The sequence below is a fragment of the Phyllobates terribilis genome, unplaced genomic scaffold (assembly GCF_046119375.1).
Source record: "Phyllobates terribilis strain yellow unplaced genomic scaffold, ASM4611937v1 Scaffold_10__3_contigs__length_209671492, whole genome shotgun sequence".
NCBI classification, from domain to species: Eukaryota; Metazoa; Chordata; class Amphibia; order Anura; family Dendrobatidae; genus Phyllobates; species Phyllobates terribilis.
The window spans coordinates 66,008,345-66,027,510 of NW_027362770.1; positions in this window are offsets into that span (position 1 = coordinate 66,008,345).

The window sequence follows — 19,166 nt, forward strand, 5'->3', positions numbered from 1 at the left end:
AGAGGAGGTTGACTGTACATAACACGGATTCACAGCAGGTGTCCTCTGACATTCCATTATGCCCTCAACTTCGCACAAATACACTTTTCAGAGACAAAGGTGGCCAATTATGAAATAAAATAATTTTGGAATCAACCATGAATTCTGCGTAGGGTATACGTGATAGCCAAAAATGCTAATGCAGTTACAGCATACCCATACAATTGGTGTGGCGTGTATGGCTCTCATTTAGCAAACTTGAAAAGTTGTGCCGAAATAGATCTGCATTGTTAAATTTCTCAATCAATTATGATTTCTTTTTACGTGTTTTAAAAATTAAATCTCCCTGCTGAAAAATTAGGTTGTAACAGCAAATGCCAGTTTGCTACACGGCTTCCAAATGCATAACCAGTTTTCCATATAGTTGTGGGGGAATACGGTTGTCAAACTGTATTAATAAAACAGGTTTGTAAAAATTAAACTGTGTATATTTTTTAAATTTTGCAGGGAAAATTTTAATCACTGTTTTACTCACTACCCAGCAAAAAGCTATAACAAAGAATGTTGTATTGCTTGGTAGGAACATGCATGGAAAGGAAGATACTGCAACAGCCTACAGTATTGTTGTTGGGTGTACTGTTGCTAAAGTAGACTAAAACAGTTATTCGGACTAATAAACCAGTTATGCAAAAATTAAAATGTGTCACTTATTTTAAAGATTTAAAAACATAATAATAATACTCTCCAGGCCTTTATCAAAATGGATGTGACAAGAAAAGCTAAGTAGGTTCATATTCCAAAAGCACGCACCTGCAATAAGCCACTGCATTCAATAGGCTTTTAGAACAAGGGTGCAAAACCTTTACACACTTGCTTGAGTGGCAACTAGTTGCATTTAAATCTCTGAAATATTGAGATTTTTTTTTTGCCTTTAAAAAAAAAGTAGAAAAAGCACCCTGCCATTAAAAGCAAAAAATTCAAAAGAAATGCAAAAAATGATACTGCTTATGGTGTGTATGTCTCACAAGCCAGAAAGGTCACTTTGTCTCACAAACCAGCTTTTGGTTTAGTATTTTTCTTCAGTAGAAAGATTAGGACTAAGCTGACTTAAAATTAACCAGAAAAATATCACTATTAAACTGCAGATATGGGGTTAATCTGCAGGTTAATAGTGTTCTGACACTGTACGGTGCTGGCACTGAGAGCCCCGCTGCCAGGAGAAAATTAACTTTATTCCTCCTGGCAGACTCACTCTTTCAGTCATGGGTGTGACTCCTTCACAGTTTAAGTCACTGCTCTGTGTATAGTGAGCGTTGGCTGTAACCTCACCCACGGCCCTAATGCTGATCCTACTGTTGGTCAGCGCCAGGGGCTTGGTTACAGCTGCCTCACTCTATGTACAGAGCGGTGACTGAAACTGCGCTGGCTGCACCCATATGACTGAAAGAGAAAGCCAGCCGGCGGGAATAGAGTACATTTCCTCTAAGCAGCGGGGCTCTCAATGTTGGCACCACAGTGTTTGAACGCACCTAACCTGCAAATTAACCCCATATCTGTGGATTAATAATGCTATTTTACATGACAGGTTCCTTTTAACCCCTTCACCCACCAGCCTGTCTTCACCTTCCTGGCCAAGACAATTTTTTCAATTCTGACCAGTGTCACTTTGTGAGGTAAGAACTCTGGAATGTTCAACATATCCCACTGATTCTGAGATAGTTTATTCATGACATGCTGCACTTCATATTGGTGGTAAAATTAGGTTGATATGATTTGTGCTTAATTATGAAAATATTAAAAATTTTACAAAAAAATTAAAATTTTGCTATTTTCAAGCTTTGAATTTTTATGCCCTTAAACCAGATAGTTATACCACACATAATAGAAAATAAATAACATTTACCATGTGTCTACTTCACATCAGCATCATTTTTTAACATAATTTTTTTATTAATAAGTTAAAAGGGTTAAAAGTTTATCAGCAATTTCTCATTTTTCCAGCAAAATTTACAAAAGCAATTTTTTAGGGACCACATCCCATTTGAAATGACTTTGAGGGCCCTATGTGACAGAAAATATCCAAAAGTGGCACCATTTTAAAAACTGCACCCTCAAAGTGCTCAAACCACATTCAAGACGTTTATTAACCCTTTAGGGGCTTCAACAGAATTAATGTGGAATAAAAAAATGAAAACTTTTCTTTTTCCCACCAAAATATTGATTTTGCCCCAAATTTTGCATTTCCAAAAGAGTAACAGGAGAAATTAAACCATATAGTTTGTTGTGAAGTCTCTCCTGAGTACACGGATACCCCATAATGGGTGGAAAACTACTGTTTGGGTGCATGGCAGGGTTCGGAAGGCAAGTAGCATTCTTCAACTTTTGGAGTGCAAAAATTCGCTGGAATACATAGCAGATGCCATGCCGTATATGCAGAGCCCCTGATGTGCCTAAACAGTGGAAACCCCTCACAAATTACCCCATTTTGTAAACTGCACCCCTTAAGGAACTTATCTAGAGATGTGGTGAGCACCTTGAACCTTCAAGATTTTATAACATTGAGCCATGAAAATAAAATAATTACATTATTCCCACAAAAATGTTGCTTTAACCCCAAAGTATTCATTTTCACAAGGGTAACAGGAGAAAATGGACCATAAAATTTATTGTGCAATTTCTTCTGTGTACACTGATACCCCATATGTGGGGGGAAACTACTGTTTGGGCACACAGCAGGGCTCGGAAGGCAAGAAACGCCATTTGACTTTTGGAGTGCAAAATTGGCTGAAATAGAATGCGGACGCCATGTCGCATTTGCAGTGCTCCTAATGTGTCTAAACAATGGTAACCCTCCACAATTGACCCAATTTTGGAAACTACACCCCTCAAGGAACTTATTTAGATGTGTGGTGAGCACCTTGAACCCACAGGTGCTTCACAGAATTTTATAATGTTGAACAATGAAGAAAATGTTGTTTTAGCCCCAGATTTTTCCTTTTCACAAAAGTAACAGGAGAAAATGGACCCCAAAATATGTTGTGCAATTTCTCCTGAGCACAGCGATATAGATAGATATATATATATATATATCAGTATATACTGTATATGTGGTGGAAAACTACTGTTTCGGCACACGGCAGGGCTCGGAAATGAAGAAGTGCCAATTGAATTCTGGAGCGTAGTTTTGGCTGGATGCCATGTCACATTTGAAGAGCCCTTGACATGCCAAAACAACAGACACCCCCAAAAGTGACCCAAATTTGGAAACTACACCTATTGAGTAATTCATCTAGGGATCTAGTGAGCATTTATAACCCTCAGGCGATTCACAGAATTATATAAAATTGGGCTGAATCAATGGAAAATGCCATTTTTTTCTAGTAAAATGTTGCTTTGGCCCAAGTTTTTAATTTTCAAAAAGGATAATAGGAAAAAATGGACCATGCAAATTGTTACGCAATTTCTCCTGAGTACGGCAATACCCCATATGCAGTCAAAAACTATTTTTGCGGCATAGTGGAAAGTTCAGAAGTGAGGGAACACCCAGGGGCGTTCATAGGAAGCATGGGTCCCCATAGCAGAAGCTCTAATTGGGCCCCCCCCTCAAAAAAAAATTAAAATAATTGTCGGGGTCACCAAAGATCAGATGTCACAACTTTCCATCCTTTACATAGTAATTTTCCTCCTGCTGACGTCCTAGATCTCTCTTTCATTGCCCCATAAAGTGTGATGCCAATAAAAGCGCCCCCCAAACACAGTATGATATCCACATGGTGAATTCCTCCACATGCACAGTATGATGACCCTACTGTGCCGCACCTCAACTCCCAGGGCAAAGTATGCTGACCCCAACATAGTATGACCCGCTAGAGATGATGGTGCATAATAAGGGAGGGTGTTATACTTAATAAAAGAGGAAACTATATAACTAAGGATGACGCTATACATAATAAGTGAGTACACTATATACTAAGGGACTGTGCTATACATAATAAGGCTACATTCCTGCATCTGTGTGCAGTGTCGGTATGCTGCCCTGTTTTACTGACGCATTGAGCATGTCCTATTCTAATCCTCAAAATCGGATCAGAACAGGACATTCTCTGACCCTCTTTGATCTCATTCTCAGATCCGTGATTTTCATGGAAGTATCAATGGATCTATAAAACTGTACGAGTCCGTGGACCATCCGATAAAAAGATTTGGCAGCACACGGACATTTCACACAAATGTGAGAATGTGGCCTAAGGGATTTTACAGATAACATTATCACTCCAAGTCACACAGTGCAGATACAGAATAATATTTACATCCAGGCACTTACCGCTGACGTCTCATCTGATCAGAGTCGGTTTCTGCTGCTTCTTCTCCATTATTGCTTTCCCCTGCCCCATCAACCCAATTATTCCTCTCCCCAGCCCCATCAGCCCCATTATTGCTCTCCCCAGCCCAATCAACCCCATTATTCCTCTCCCCAGCCCCATCAGACCCATTATTGCTCTCCCCAGCCCCATCAACCCCATTATTGCTCTCCCCAACCCCATCAGCCCTCTCCCCAGCCCCAATATTTCTCTCCCCAGCCCCATCATAGCTCTCCCCAGTCCCATCAGCCCCATTATTGATCTTCCCAGCCCCATCATTCCTCTCCCCAGCCCCATCAGCCCCATTATTGCTCTTCCCAGCCCCATCATTGCACACCCTAGCCCCACCATCCCATTATTCCTCTCCCCAGCCCCATCAACCCCATTATTCCTCTCCCCAGTCCCATCATTCCTCTCCCCTGCCCCATTATTGCTCTTCCCAGCCCAATTAGTCCCATTATTCCTATCCCAAGCCCCATCATTCCTCTCCCCAGCCCCATCAGCCCCATTATTGATCTCCCCAGCCCCATCAACCTCATTATTCCTCTCCCCAGCCCCATCAGTCCCATTATTGCTCTCCCCAGCCCCATCAACCCCATTATTCCTCTCCCCAGCCCCATCAGCCCCATTATTGCTCTCCCCAGCCCCATCAACCCCATTATTTGTCTCCCCAGCCCCATCAGCCCTCTCCCCAGCCCCTATATTTCTCTCCCCAGCCCCATCATAGCTCTCCCCAGTCCCATCAGCCCCATTATTGTTCTTCCCAGCCCCATCATTCCTCTCCCCAGCCCCACCATCCCACCATTGCTCTCCCCCCACCTCCCCTCCCCAGCATTTCAGTAAAAAAAAACAAAAAAACAACAACAACTTACCTCAGCTCGCTCCCCTGCAGCAGCATCCTCCTGGTTGCCGGCAGCTTTCTTCCTGACCCAGGTGCACGCTGCATGATGACGTCATCAAGCTGCGCGCACCTGGGTCAGGGAGGAAGCAGAGGACAAACCCTCCAGCTCCGCTGCTATTCTCCTCCTGACAGCAGCGGAGCTGCAGGGATCGCTACCTGACCGCCGCGTGCAGGGAGCAGCTGCACCTTGCGGGTCCCTTGGTGCAGCTGCATGGTGGGAACCAGGCGCAGCTGCACCAGCGGCGGTATGTCCACCCCAGGACTGCTATGGGCCCCCCCGGCTAACGGGCCCCATAGCAGTCGCGTGGTCTGCCGCCATTGGCGGTACGCCACTGGGAGCACCATATTGGAATTCAGCTTTTGCTGGAATGGTTTTAAGGTGCCATGTCACATTGGCAGAGACCCTGAGGTGACAGATTAGTAGAACCCCCCATAAGTGACCCCATTTTACAAACTACACAACTCAATGAATTCATCTAGGTCTGCTGTGAGCATAATGACATTACATGTGCCTCACAGAATTTTATACCATTGGGTGATGAAGAAATAATAATTACATTTTTACCACTAAAATGTTGTTTTAGCCCCAAGCTTTTAATTTTTAAAAGGGCTAATAGGAAAAGCTGGAGCTCACAGTTTGTTGTGCAATTTCTGCTGAGTGCCATAATATCCTACATGTAATTGGGAACTACTCACACAGTGGAAAGCTCAGAAGGGAAGGAGCGCTCTATTACAGTGCAGATTTGGCTGTTATAATTTGCCATGACCCATTGAAAGAGCAGAGCAGTACAGCAGAACCCGCATAAGTGACTCCATTTTACAAAATACACCGCTCAATGAATTCAAGTAAGAGTGAAGTGATCATATTGACACCACATAATTTTATACCATTGGGCAGTGAAGAAAGAATAATTAGTTTTACCACAAAAATTTTGTTTTCGCCCCAAATTTTATATTTTCAGTTGGGGAAATTAACAAAATTGGCAACAAAATTTGTAACACAATATCTGCTGAATGTGGCAATACCCCATATGTGGTGTTCAGTACTGCTTAGCCACGTGGCAAGACTTGGGAGGGAAGGACCGCTATTTGACTCTTGGAGAACAAATTATTGTAGAATAGCTTGCAGACCCCATATACAAAGCCCCTTTAGTGCCAGAAGAGCAAAATCCCCCTCAAGTTACTCCATTTTGTAAATTACACCCTTCTGGGGATTTATCTACAGGAGTAGTGATGATTTTGACTGCATGTGTGTTCTCCAGAAACAAGCAGTGGTGGATGTTACTAAATGAAATTTGCAAATCTGCCATTGTAGTGTTCGTACATTGCAGTGCCCAGTATGTTGTAGTGCTCAGTACATTCAAGTGACCATACATTGTAGTGCCAATACATTGCGCCCAGCTGGTGCTTCTGGAGACATGGACCCTATAAATTTGGCAGGCTGTCATCGCTACAGAAATGCCAAACATGTGAACGCTAAATGTGATTTAGGCACATTGTGGAACTCAGCAGGGAGGGAGGCATTTGGATTTGTGAGAATTCGTCAGATTTCTTTAGGAGGGTGAGGAGTCATAGCACTTTTCTAAAGTCTTTGTGTTACCTGTAACATGGAAGCTCCCTATATTCGCTTTTGTTCGGAACATTTTGAATAACATTTTGGATCACATTTATCTTGTGCTCTATGCTGCTGAGCACTTATATTAGGGTTTACATGTAAATCTCCAAATGACGTGATTCAGAAGAAACTCCAAGTGATCCATTTACTATAATGAGGCAGCAGAGTTACTCTGGACTCCTTCTAGCCTCTATTCAGAGGTGTCCTTCTTTTCAGAGGTGTACAAAACTGTGACCAACCGGGCTTTTATGCACTCTTAAAAAAGCAGATACCGCCGAATCATAGGACACACGGAGTCCACAGTGCCTCCATTTGTTTTTCCGCTTTTACAGAATAAAAACTATTTTTTAGAATAAATAATTGTTTTTGTACTGCTATATTGTGAGAGCTTTAACTTTATTATTTCTCTGCTGATTGAGCTGTATGGCAGCTTGTTTTTGCTGGACAAGATGTCATTTTCAGCTCTACCATTTTAATTTCCATTCGACTTTTTCATCACATTTTATTCCACTTTTTGTTCGATGGTATGATGAAAAAGCATAACTTTTTGCAACATTTTTTATTTTTTTATTTTTTTACGGTATTCACTGAAGGGGTTAACTAGTGTGACGGTTTTATAGGTTAATAAACCGGGAAAAGGGAGAGGAAAGTCAGCTCACTGTAGTTGTGTAATGCACACGCCCGGACTGACTGGCATGTGAGTGTATATGCAGCAAGCAAAGGGTCAGAGCAGAGCGGGACTGCCGGAGCAGCGAGCAAAGGGTCAGAGCAGAGCGAGACTGCCGGAGCAGTGGGCAAAGCAGAGCAGAGCGGAAACCGCAGGAGCGGTGAGCAAGGCAGAGCAGAGCAGAAACCGCAGGAGCGGTGAGCAAGGCAGAGCAGAGCGGAAACCGCAGGAGCGGTGAGCAAGGCAGAGCAGAGCGGAAACCGCAGGAGCGGTGAGCAAGGCAGAGCAGAGCGGAAACCGCAGGAGCGGTGAGCAAGGCAGAGCAGGTTAGATCCACCAGAGCGGTGAACAAGGCAGAGCAGGCAAGAACCGCCGGAGCGGTGAGCAAGGCAGAGCAGGCAAGAACCGCCAGAGTGGTGAGCAAGACAGAGCAGAGGGGACAGGGCTCTGTTCACACGGTACAGACAGGAAGGGGAAGGCAGAACCAGAAAATCACAAGATACTAGCAATGAAGTAGCAAGTGGACACTAAACTCACAAACGGAAGAAAAGCAACAACGAGTAGGAGTTAGGAGCAGGTTCAGACTCTGCAGAAAAAGGGAAGGTACGGACATAAAGAAAAACAGGAAACTGGTTAGGAGACAGTTCAGACAGGAACTGTTACAGCAACAAAATACAAGAACGAGCCAAGGTAAAGCCAAGTGCTGGTTCAGACAATGCAGGAGAAAGGGAAGGTACGGACATAGAGAGAAACAGAAAGCAGGTTAGGAGACAGTTCAGACAGGAACTGTACTGCAACAAATACAGGAGCGAGTCTGGGTATGCGGCCCGCAGGGGGCGGGACGAACAGGCTAGGAGCGTGCTCAGACAAGCCTGGAAATACAGCCTCCAGGAAAGGCAGAAAGACAGCTGGCTAGAGAGCACAGACAGGACTAAGTTCAGACACGGGAACTGATACCGCAAGGCAGGAAACATAGACAGGACCTGGCACATCAGTGACTAGAAACCAACTGACAGACCAAGATGCTCAGGCATGGATTCCAAGGAGGAGCTGGTTTAAATACCAGGTGACAGACAGCAATAGGCTGAGGGCGCATTAGGGATGTGTCTGCAGCAGCTACAAGAAACAGGAAGTTCGGCGGGCGTCGCCCTAAGCAGCCAGAGCAGAACAAAGCAGACAGTATGGAAAGAAGCCAGAGTGGCAGTCTGGACTGGAAATCAAGTGCGCGCTCTTGCACAGTGGGAGATGGACCATTATGCAAGGATGCCGCCAGGTATGTTACAAGTTGATTGCACCTTGTCTGGAAGCCACCCTGGTCAGAGGCGCTTCAATTATAGAGAAAAGAAAAAATGTGGATTCTCCAGCGTGGTCCATAAGATTAAAAGTTCATATTTATTTCTAGATTCATAAATATTGGTTACATGGCATACAACTAAGTGCCCAAATCACAAACCAACGCGTTTCGACTGGAAGGTCTTAATTATGGTCCAGTTTTATAGGTTGGGTCATTCTGGATGCAGCATTACCAAATATGTGTACTTTTTTTTTGTTACTTTTTACATAAATATGTGTGTTTCTTGGATTTATTGGTATAATATTTTTTTTTTTTTTGCTCTTTAACTTGTGATTTTTTTTAGAATACTTTTTAAAAAATTGTAAACTATTTTTTTACTTTTTTACTTAGTCCCTCTATGCGACTTTAACTTTTATTACTCTGATTGCTTGTATAATGCTTTGCAGTGCACCAGCACTGCAATACATCATACTTGTCAGTGTTCCAGTGATTGAAAACTCTTAGGCCATGCTCTCAGCATGGTCTAACAGGTTTGCCATAGCTAATATGAATAAATCTTCGGCACTAGTGAGAAGTAGCTGATATAGATAAATTTATTGAGACAAACAATGTGAGACAGATAATATCCAATATCCAATGTTTCGGCCAACGGGCCTTTATCAAGGTTATCTGCATGAAACATATGACAAATCAGAAAACTCAAAAGTATACAAAATAGAAAACAAGATGCATAATACTGCCGCGTAACATGCATAAAAAAGCAAAATAATGTACATTTTTGCTGAAATACATTCTCAAAATAATTTTATAAAGACGCTGTATCTTGTAACAAGAACATGTGTACAACATGGAAATTTTCATTTCAAGTGAACATTAACTGCAATATAAAAAAGAGAAATGTCCTTTATGACAATAGAATAAACAGAAATGGTATACTGCATGTAAATTTTTACATTTTTTATATATTTTTTTTAAAATTGAAAATATTTTAAAGATAAACAGAAGAGGACAGGCGGACCTCAGGTATCAAAATATGGCAGAATAGGGACGAGAGAACAAGATTTGGAGAACATAGTCCAAAAAGAAACCCACACAAAGCCTGCGTACCCACCATGCATTTTTCAAGCGTTTTTGAGGCGGAATTTCCCCAGCGAAAACGCTTAAAAAAACGCTTGGTAATACGTGCCCCATGGTCCCCAGTGATAATCCGCATGTTGTGCGCATGCTGCGGAAATTTCCGCTCTGGATTATCATTGCGGAAAAATGCGCAGCATGTCCATTAATTTTGCGGACATGCAGCGTAATTGCCGCCATTGACTTGCTTTGAATTACTTAATATCCTCATGACTACATGTGCACATGCGGATATTAAGTGATTCAATGTGCGGATGGTACCCGGGTCTGGAGAAGAGGAGACTCTCCTCCAGACCCGGGTACCATAGTACCTGTAAAAGAAAGAGTTGAAAATAAAAAATATACATTATACTAACCTTCCGATGTCCCCCGGTCTCTTGTATGATGCGTCCTGGCTCCCCGGCGGCTCGCGATGGTGTGAAAGGACCTTCCATGACATCATTTAGTCATGTGACAGGTCACGCGACCTCTGACGTCGGCGGTCGCGTGACCTGTCACATGACTAAATGACGTCATGAAAGATCCTTTTACACCACCGCGAGCCGTACAAGAGACCGGACGCATCGCTGAGGAGATCGGGAGACATCGGAAGGTGAGTATAATGTTTTTTGTTTTGTTTTTTTACCATTTTTTTTATTTTTTTAACTATTACTTGGTCACACTATATAAATCCATGCCAGTTGCATGGATTTATATAGTGTGAACAAGTTGTCAAGCACTTTTCCAAGTGATGCTAAAATCTCTTGGAAAAGCGCTTGATAACCCGCATGCAGAAATGCATGCAAAGACGCTTGAGAAACGCTTCTACCTGGCAGGAAAAACGCATGTAAAATCTGCATGCGTTTTTCCTGCCAGGGAGATGCGGAAAAAATCTGCAGCATTTCTGCATGGTGGGTACTGGAGACTCTGGAAAGATAGGCAAAGTATATAAAAGCCAATATCCCTTTGTATTATTTAAGGTCAAAAGCGACACAGCCATGTTAAGGAATGACAATACAGGTGCCTTACCTGTCAGGATTGCACATCTATGGGTCATCTGTGAAGTATTGTATAGACATATAAAGTTAGTGACTGGTGTACTAAATGGTGTCACACTGAAAGAAAGAAAGGTGAACTATATTACCTGTATTAAAATGAATCCAAGTATGGAGGTATGGCGTGCAGTCACCCAAAGGGAAGTGTATGAGAGCAGCCTCTCATTGGCGGAAGATAACCACAGGTAACAAGGAAGATCATTTAATGGAAAACTTCATATTCTCTGTGGCGCCCATGGGGTTCAAGTATTTGTAACCGGTGACCCACTGTGATGAAGTGAAATAGGATCGGCAACATAGTTTTTTTACACCTGATAATAGACTTGTGTTGGGAGATGCAGTCCCGGATATATTGGGTGGTCTACCCAAAATATCCAAGATCGCAGGGGCATTTAATCAGGTAAATAACATACGATGGTAAAAAATCCTTTAATAGGAAATTTCTTACAGGATCTGGGGTTGGTAAAGGAATCCCCCCTTGTGTATCCTTTTTAAAGTTGGAGCCAATGTCGGCCCTCACAAGTAAACTACTGAGGTTTTTGTGGTGTCTTTTGGCAAATTAGTAGAGGTGCTCTAAACCATAGGCTTAACAGAGAATATGAAGTTTTCTAATGAATGATCTTTGGTATCCTTGTTACCGGTGGTAATCTTACGCCAATGTTTGCTCTGACAGCCTTATCTCTTCTTTTTGTTTTCCAGATCAGCTAGCGTCCCATCAGGTATCTTTCTCTTCCTTTCTTTTCCCTTTCCTCATTCTTACCTTCCCCCCCTCCTCCTTTTTTACCTTTTCCCTTTCACTATCTGCCTTTTCCCTTCCTCCTTTCCCCTTTTCCTTTTCCTTTTTTCCTTTTCCCTTCTCTTTCTTTTCCCTTTCTTTCTTTCCCTACTCCCCCCACCCCCCTTTTTCACCCCCTCCCTTCTGGATTTTCTTTATTATATCTTGACCATATCCCCCCCCTATTTCTCCATTTATTGTCTTCTTTTTCCTTTTTTTCTTTTCCCCTTTTCCCTCTCAATTACAGTCTTTTCTTTCTTTTTCCTTTCCCCTTTTTTCTCTCATTTACAGTATCATTATAATGTCATCATAATCTTATTTTATACATATCATATTCATCACATTTTCCCATTTAATTAAATTTCCACTTCATATTCATACTCACTCATATTCCACTATTATTCTTTCTGTTCTCCTTTACATTTACTGTGGCTTGCTGCAATCTGGAGCGACTTCACGCTTGCGCACTCCTGCTCTCCAGGGTGATGTCATTCCCCTGTCTCAGCAATCTTTGCATATGGCAAATATTAAAAATGATGGTAATCCTAATTGACCTAAAAAGGGAAAGGTTTATTCTGATTTCATGTCAAATATTGAGAAAAACATGTATATGTGTCTTTTTATATAGTGTATGTAAACTTCTAGTTTCATCTGTACAGTACTTTGCCTATCTTTCCAGAGTCTCTTTGTGTGGGTTTCTTTTTGGACTATGTTCTCCAAATCTTGATCTCTCTTTCCTATTCCGCTGTCTTTTGATACCTGAGGTCCGTCTGACCTCTTTTGTGTATTCTTTAAAATATTTTCACATTTTTTTAAAAAAAATATAAAAAATGGATAAATTTACATGCAGTATACTATTTCTGTTTATGCTATTGTCATAAAGGACATTTCTCTTTTTTGTATTGCAGTGAATGTTCACTTGAAATGAAAATTTCCATGTTGTACACATGTTCTTGTTACAAGATACAGCGTCTTTATAAAATTATTTTGAGAATGTATTTCAGCAAAAATGTACATTATTTTGCTTTTTTATGCATGTTACGCGGCAGTATTATGCATCTTGTTTTCTATTTTGTATACTTTTGAGTTTTCTGATTTGTCATATGTTTCATGTAGATAACCTTGATAAAGGCCCGTTGGCCAATACGTTGGATATTATTTCTGTCTGACATTGTTTGTCTAGATAAATGTATCTGTATCAGCTACTTTTCACTAGTGCCGAAGGTTTATTCATATTAGTGATATATTTTTCCAGTGGCACCACTATTTGGAGTAGCGTGGATCCCATTATCTATCTAATAGGCTTGCCATAGCTGGCTGACCTGGGGGTCATCATGATGACTTCAGGATGCCATTGCAACAATCGGGCCCTTGCGATGATGTCACGGGAGCACCGATTGGAAGGGAGAGAGAGCCTCCTCCCTCTCCCAGCCTTCTAAATTCTGCAATCGATATCGATCGCTGAATTTAAGGGGTTAAATGGCCTTGGGGCGGTGCAGACACTGCTAGTGGCAGTGACAGCCGTGTCTCGGCTATAACTTAAGCCAAGCTCTCGGTGGCGATAATCACCATGATGTACCCATATGTCAGGGGTTGGGAACCTCTTATCCAACCATGATGTATAGGTATGTCAAAGATCGTGTAGGGGTTAAACTGCCCTCTTTTTTATAAGTGTATTAATATTAAAAAAAATTGGTATTATTAATGTCCCATACTGCAATATATCACATATCAATGAATTGACAGTCACACAGAGTCTGCAGGTCCAGAACCTCTCTGTCACTTACATCTGTGGAATTTTATTCACAGACTGAGACTACCACTCTATGTTCTTCAGCGCTGCTGTAGTACACCACATTGTGTAAAATGGCCACTGCTTTTAGGCTTGGTCGGTATTCGGTCAGTATTTTTTCTCAGGAGTGGGAGCCAAAACCAGGTGAGGAATAATCAGAGAAAAGGTATAATAGAAACAAGTGCACCAATTCTGCATTTATCACCCACTCCTGGTTTTGGCTTCCACCCCTGAGAAAAAATACTGACCGAATACTGACCAAATACTGATAGTGGGGCCGTGGCCTTATTGCCCACCTCTTTTATTGTGCCTGTGATAGCTCCCCCTGATTGACTTTCCTAGACCATGTGATGTGATAGCAGCAAGTCATTATGGGGTTGGCCGCACATGGAGCTATCCATTTTTTTTTTTTAGGATCCATGCAAATTGTAAAGAAATGCAAGAGCACAAGGATGTTGTTGGGACTATGAGTGCTAACCAAGTCCCTAGAACTAGTGGCACCATACTCTATCCCTGTCCCCTGGATTACTCCTGAAGGTGGAGATGCCATGTTCACGTGCCTTGTTATGCTCCTATATCTACCCTTATCTGTCCCCACCCAGGTTAGTGGAAAGCTGAAGTGTATAGGAACATACTAACCAGACAAATAAGGGAAGACAGACAGAGATAAATGAAAATACCAACCATACAAAATACACACACCAAACAACAGACTGGGACACAGGAGAGTTAAAGTGCACCTGTCAGCAGGATTGTGCTCAGTAAACTATATATACTGTCAGGTAAGCGACATTATACTGATTAAAATGATACCTTGGTTGATGAAATCCATCCTGTGGTTCTTGTGTAATCTTTACTTTCAGTTTGGAGATAATGATATGCTCGTGCTTTGGGGTGGGCCTGTGGGGTGGGCTCTATCTGGTGCTCTGCTTACTTATTCATCTGTATGCTCTAATGACAGCTCACTGTGCCTTCACTGACCTGCCTCCTATTTGACCTGCCTTCACTGACCTGCCTCCTATTTAGTACTGCGGGGCTAGGTAAAATAGGAGGCAGGTTAGTGATTACAAAAGAACCACAGGACGGATTTCATCAACCAAGGTACCAAGGTATCATTTTAATCAGTGTAATGTCACCCACCTGACACTGCCTGTAGTTTACTGAGCACAATCCTGCTGACAGGTTAGCTTTAAATGAAGGAGAAACCAAGTAGGAGAGGATTAGGATGTGCACTCAGACAAAACTCCAAGCAACAATCTCCTGAACAAAATCTCCAAATGCCAACTCCAACCATGAACTACACCTCCAACTCCAGAACTAGACAGTAAGAACTAACACTGCCAATCCCTAAGTGCCAGAGGCGAGCAAATATAGAAGAGGGGAGTGGCCAATGCTGAACAGCTGAGACAATCCAGGTAGGAAAGATCCAGGAGCGTCAACTGAACAGATTAACCATTACACTGCTAGCAAGGAAAAAACTGCACTTTTTAATAAGGTGGTAAAGTATTTCTAAACAGTGCGCCAGTTCATGAAACCAGACACTGCGGTCTTCTAGCCCCTCTCTGTTTCGTTATCCCCATAACAGCAATAGGATCTTATCCATGTTTAAAACTTTGATGAATAAAGGTAGAACTTCTCACCTTTTATGGTTGTGTGAGACACAACACTTAGAGTCTGAAAACTCTTGCAACAGCTTCCATGGATCAAGCAGATTTTCAAAACTTTTTTGGAATTTTTTTCTGTTTTTATACCATAAATGTCTGCACTAACTCATTATTTATGTAAGGTTGTCCTGATGAAGGAGTCGGTGGTCATTGAAAATAAACCTATGATTTTATTCACCACTATTTGTGCCGTACTCCAGAGAGCAGAGAAACCCTTCCTATCCTGTCACTTAAATCTGCTTAAATCTGCTTGACCCATGCAAATTGAGTTGCAGATTGCTTGAAGTAGGACAAGGAAATTTCACAAAATTTGACTCAAAGTCAATTTGCAGCTGATCAAATTGATTATCTCTAATAGTGACCATTGGTACAGCCATTTCTCCAAAGTGCCCCATGAGCTGTGTTTCAGCACATTGCTAGGCCACGTGTTACTGGTGCTACTGTGAACAGCCTGCGTGGCCTAAATGTACTACCATGGCCTACAGAGTCTCCAGACTTGTCTCCTTTAGGCCACATCTGGGACTTCATTGGTTAGTAATTGCAGAGGGAGCTGCCAGCAGTGGATCTTGATGATGTGCCCAAGTGCATTCAGCATGGCAGAACATTTCTCAACCTCAGTGATAGCAGCCAAGGTGTGTAAGTGTATCTATTTATGATCATGGTGCTAATACTTGATACTGAATAAAGTGAAGATGTTTTGAAAATATTGTTTCTATATTTCATCATTTGCATATTATTATCATCGTTCCCCTCACATCACTCCAACGTGCATTTCGCTGTCACTTTGTCGGGGAGTCAAGTGACAGCGAAACGCGCATTGGAGTGATGTGAGGGGATCGATGGTGTGTCATTTGGTTGGTATGCATGATTTCAAATTAATCATTGTTGCACCATTAGTTTCATTATTATGAATTATCAGAATTAACTCTGGCTGGTATTTATATACTGATCTTAGCAAGTGCTCTTCATAATTTTTTCGGCTATTTACAGCACTTGGCACTTTTAAATCAAATCATGAATTTAGCCCCCTGATTTATTTTTTTGCTGCATTGTATTCTACTCTGGACATCAATTATATCAATAATTTCATGTGGTTTACCCTCCTTCCATCTTGCACACACTGAGCCCCTCATATTTTTATATTTCTTGTTTTTAATTGTCTGTTGTGCATTCATTTTATCAGGTCTTTTATTATGGATTAATAAAATTATTACATTATATTGTTGACTTATTTGAATACATTTTCTTGGTTTGATAAAAGCAAAGTAGTCTGATACTCATGCAGTTTACAGTTGTATGTTCTTTCACTTCTTCCAATTGCATCAAATCCTTTCTAACTGCATTGACTCCGAGCAGAGGTCCACCAGTGGGTGCTGTAATACAGCAATGTTCTCACTGTGCGTCGATGTTCGCACTGTGCGGTAATGAGGCAGTGAGTCACTGACCCAAGAAAAATTCAACTTAAACGTCTTTATTTGCAAAAACTCACAACTTAAATGCAAATGATGTCCTCCGGATCACAGGCAGGTGGTCCAAACAACACCGTTTCACTCTGAGGTGCGTCAGACGCTTTCCGTAGCTCTGTGTTCACGTCACACAGGCCTGTATTGCACAGATCCTCCTTCTCTACAGCTTGCACAACAAAGCACTGACACACCCAAAACTTTAATGCAGGTTTAAATGTGAATCCCGGACATGGACTACTCCTAACACCCGGGCTGGAGGGAGTGACCCGCACCCCTACCATCCTGTAGATCACTCCAAAAATAAAAGTCCATTTCAGGTTTTCTTAATAGCTTATGACCCAGTCCACACTTACTTTTATTTGGCACTGCAACCACAGTTGTGGCTGTCATTGCAATGCAAGTCAGCGGGTTCAATAAGCCTCTATGCGCATCATGGGGGATACATACCATCCCTTGCATATGATTCCCCTCACTGTCTCACAGCGCTGAAACTTCCAACCTTGATTCTACCCCCTGACTTGTGGGGAGTGAAAAGTGTTATGGCCCCTACAACCAGGTTGTCAGTATAGAGCAGATAGCAGGGTTCACTATAGCATGAGTCCTGTGCATTACAAATACAGTTGAAATTTGGGTCCACAGAGAAACAATATGGACCTCAGTTTCAAAAAAAAGACCACCAGGGCACCTTCTTAAAAAAATATTATTGTGCCACCCTGACTTGTAGGCCACGGCCCCACTATCAGTATTTTGTCAGTATTTGGTCAGTATTTTTTCTCAGGAGTGGGAGCCAAAACCAGGTGAGGAACAATCAGAAAAAAAGATATAATAGAAACAAGTCACCAATTCTGCATTTATCACCCACTCCTGGTTTTAGCTCTCACTCCTGAGAAAAAATACTGACCGATTACTGACCAAATACTGATAGTGGGGCCGTGACCTTATCTCTACTCTACTGCAATAACTATAATTTGCTATACCCAAAATATAGCTGAAAGACAAACTCTCACTGAGCAATCTCCACTGATGTCTAAACACGCGTGCTCGTCTTGGTCGAGCATACATGATTATTCTGTAGGTGAAAGCAAAGGAAGGAGCATGTTGAAAACCAACATACCAAGAGAATGCATGTTTACAACTGCAGAGGCACATCCTAATAGACAAAACCTAGTATAAAAACAATGAGCAAATACCCTGCCATCAGGAATCATAATAGTCTGTTAATGGCCACAGTGTGAATGTGCTCCTACACATTGCACTTATACCAACAGGTGTGCCAGTCCATTTCTTTGATTTTGCTTTAGTTCTTTGTACTTTGTATATACAAGTGCATGTATGTACTTTTTGAGCTGTGCTCTTTTTCTATATACAGACAACCCAGGAATCTCACATAACTGGAAGAATTTTCCAAGGAAGAATCGATGAAAATCCCTCAAACAAGAATTGAAAGACTCCTGTCTGGCTGCAAAAAGCGTTAACAAGCTCTGATACTTGCAAAAGAGGGTGCTACTAGGTACTAACCATGCACGGTGCCCAAACTTTTGCATCTGCCCTTTTTGTAATTTTTAAAATATAATAAATGACTATATACTGTATATATAGTCATTTGTGTGTGTGTATATATATATATATATATATATATATATATATATACACAGACAAATATATTTCTTTTTTTTATTTTAGTTGGCTAAAATACAAAGGAGATGTGTCATCTTTAACTTCAGCCCTTTTAGAGATCATTTCATCTTCACCTTGCTTAACTGCTCACAGTAACAGTAATTTTGACCAGGAGCGCCCAAACTTTTACATGCCACTGTAGGTTTCCACAAGCAGGTACAAATCAGTCAAGTTGGGTCCTGCTCTGCCCTTGTCTATTTTGAGGGCTGCTGGCACATAGCGAGGTGAAATACAAGAGGTAGGAACTATCCCAAGTGAGTGCACCTTGTCGCGGTGGGATGGCATATACATTTTTTTTTTAACAAAATAGTGTTAACTAAGTCTCCTATGTTATGTACATGTACAATTACTGTTTATTTACTTCTAATAAGGTATTTGCTCATTTTGTTTCCATCCTAGTTTTTGTCTGTTAATGGCGGCAATGTGAATGTGCACCTACACATAGCATTTATACCAACATGTGTGCCGGTCAATTACTTTGGTTTTACATCTTAATAGTAGTAGTTTATTCTACTGGTCAAAACGAGTATGAAAATTCCCAATTTATATAGATTCTTTTATGTTTTACTAATTTGAAAAAATAAAAATTGGAAAAAAAAGTACAGCTGCCAATAACCCAAGTGTTCAGATTCAGGCTAGGGCTACACTGTGATTATGGCTATGACAGTCATTTCACTGCTGAAGATCATAGTGTGGTAATGCTACACCGCAACGTAATGAAAGTGTATGTGGTCACAATGTGCAATGTGACTCACTAACTGTCACTCTTAGGTCACAAGAAATCCTAAACTACTAAACTTCTAGCTA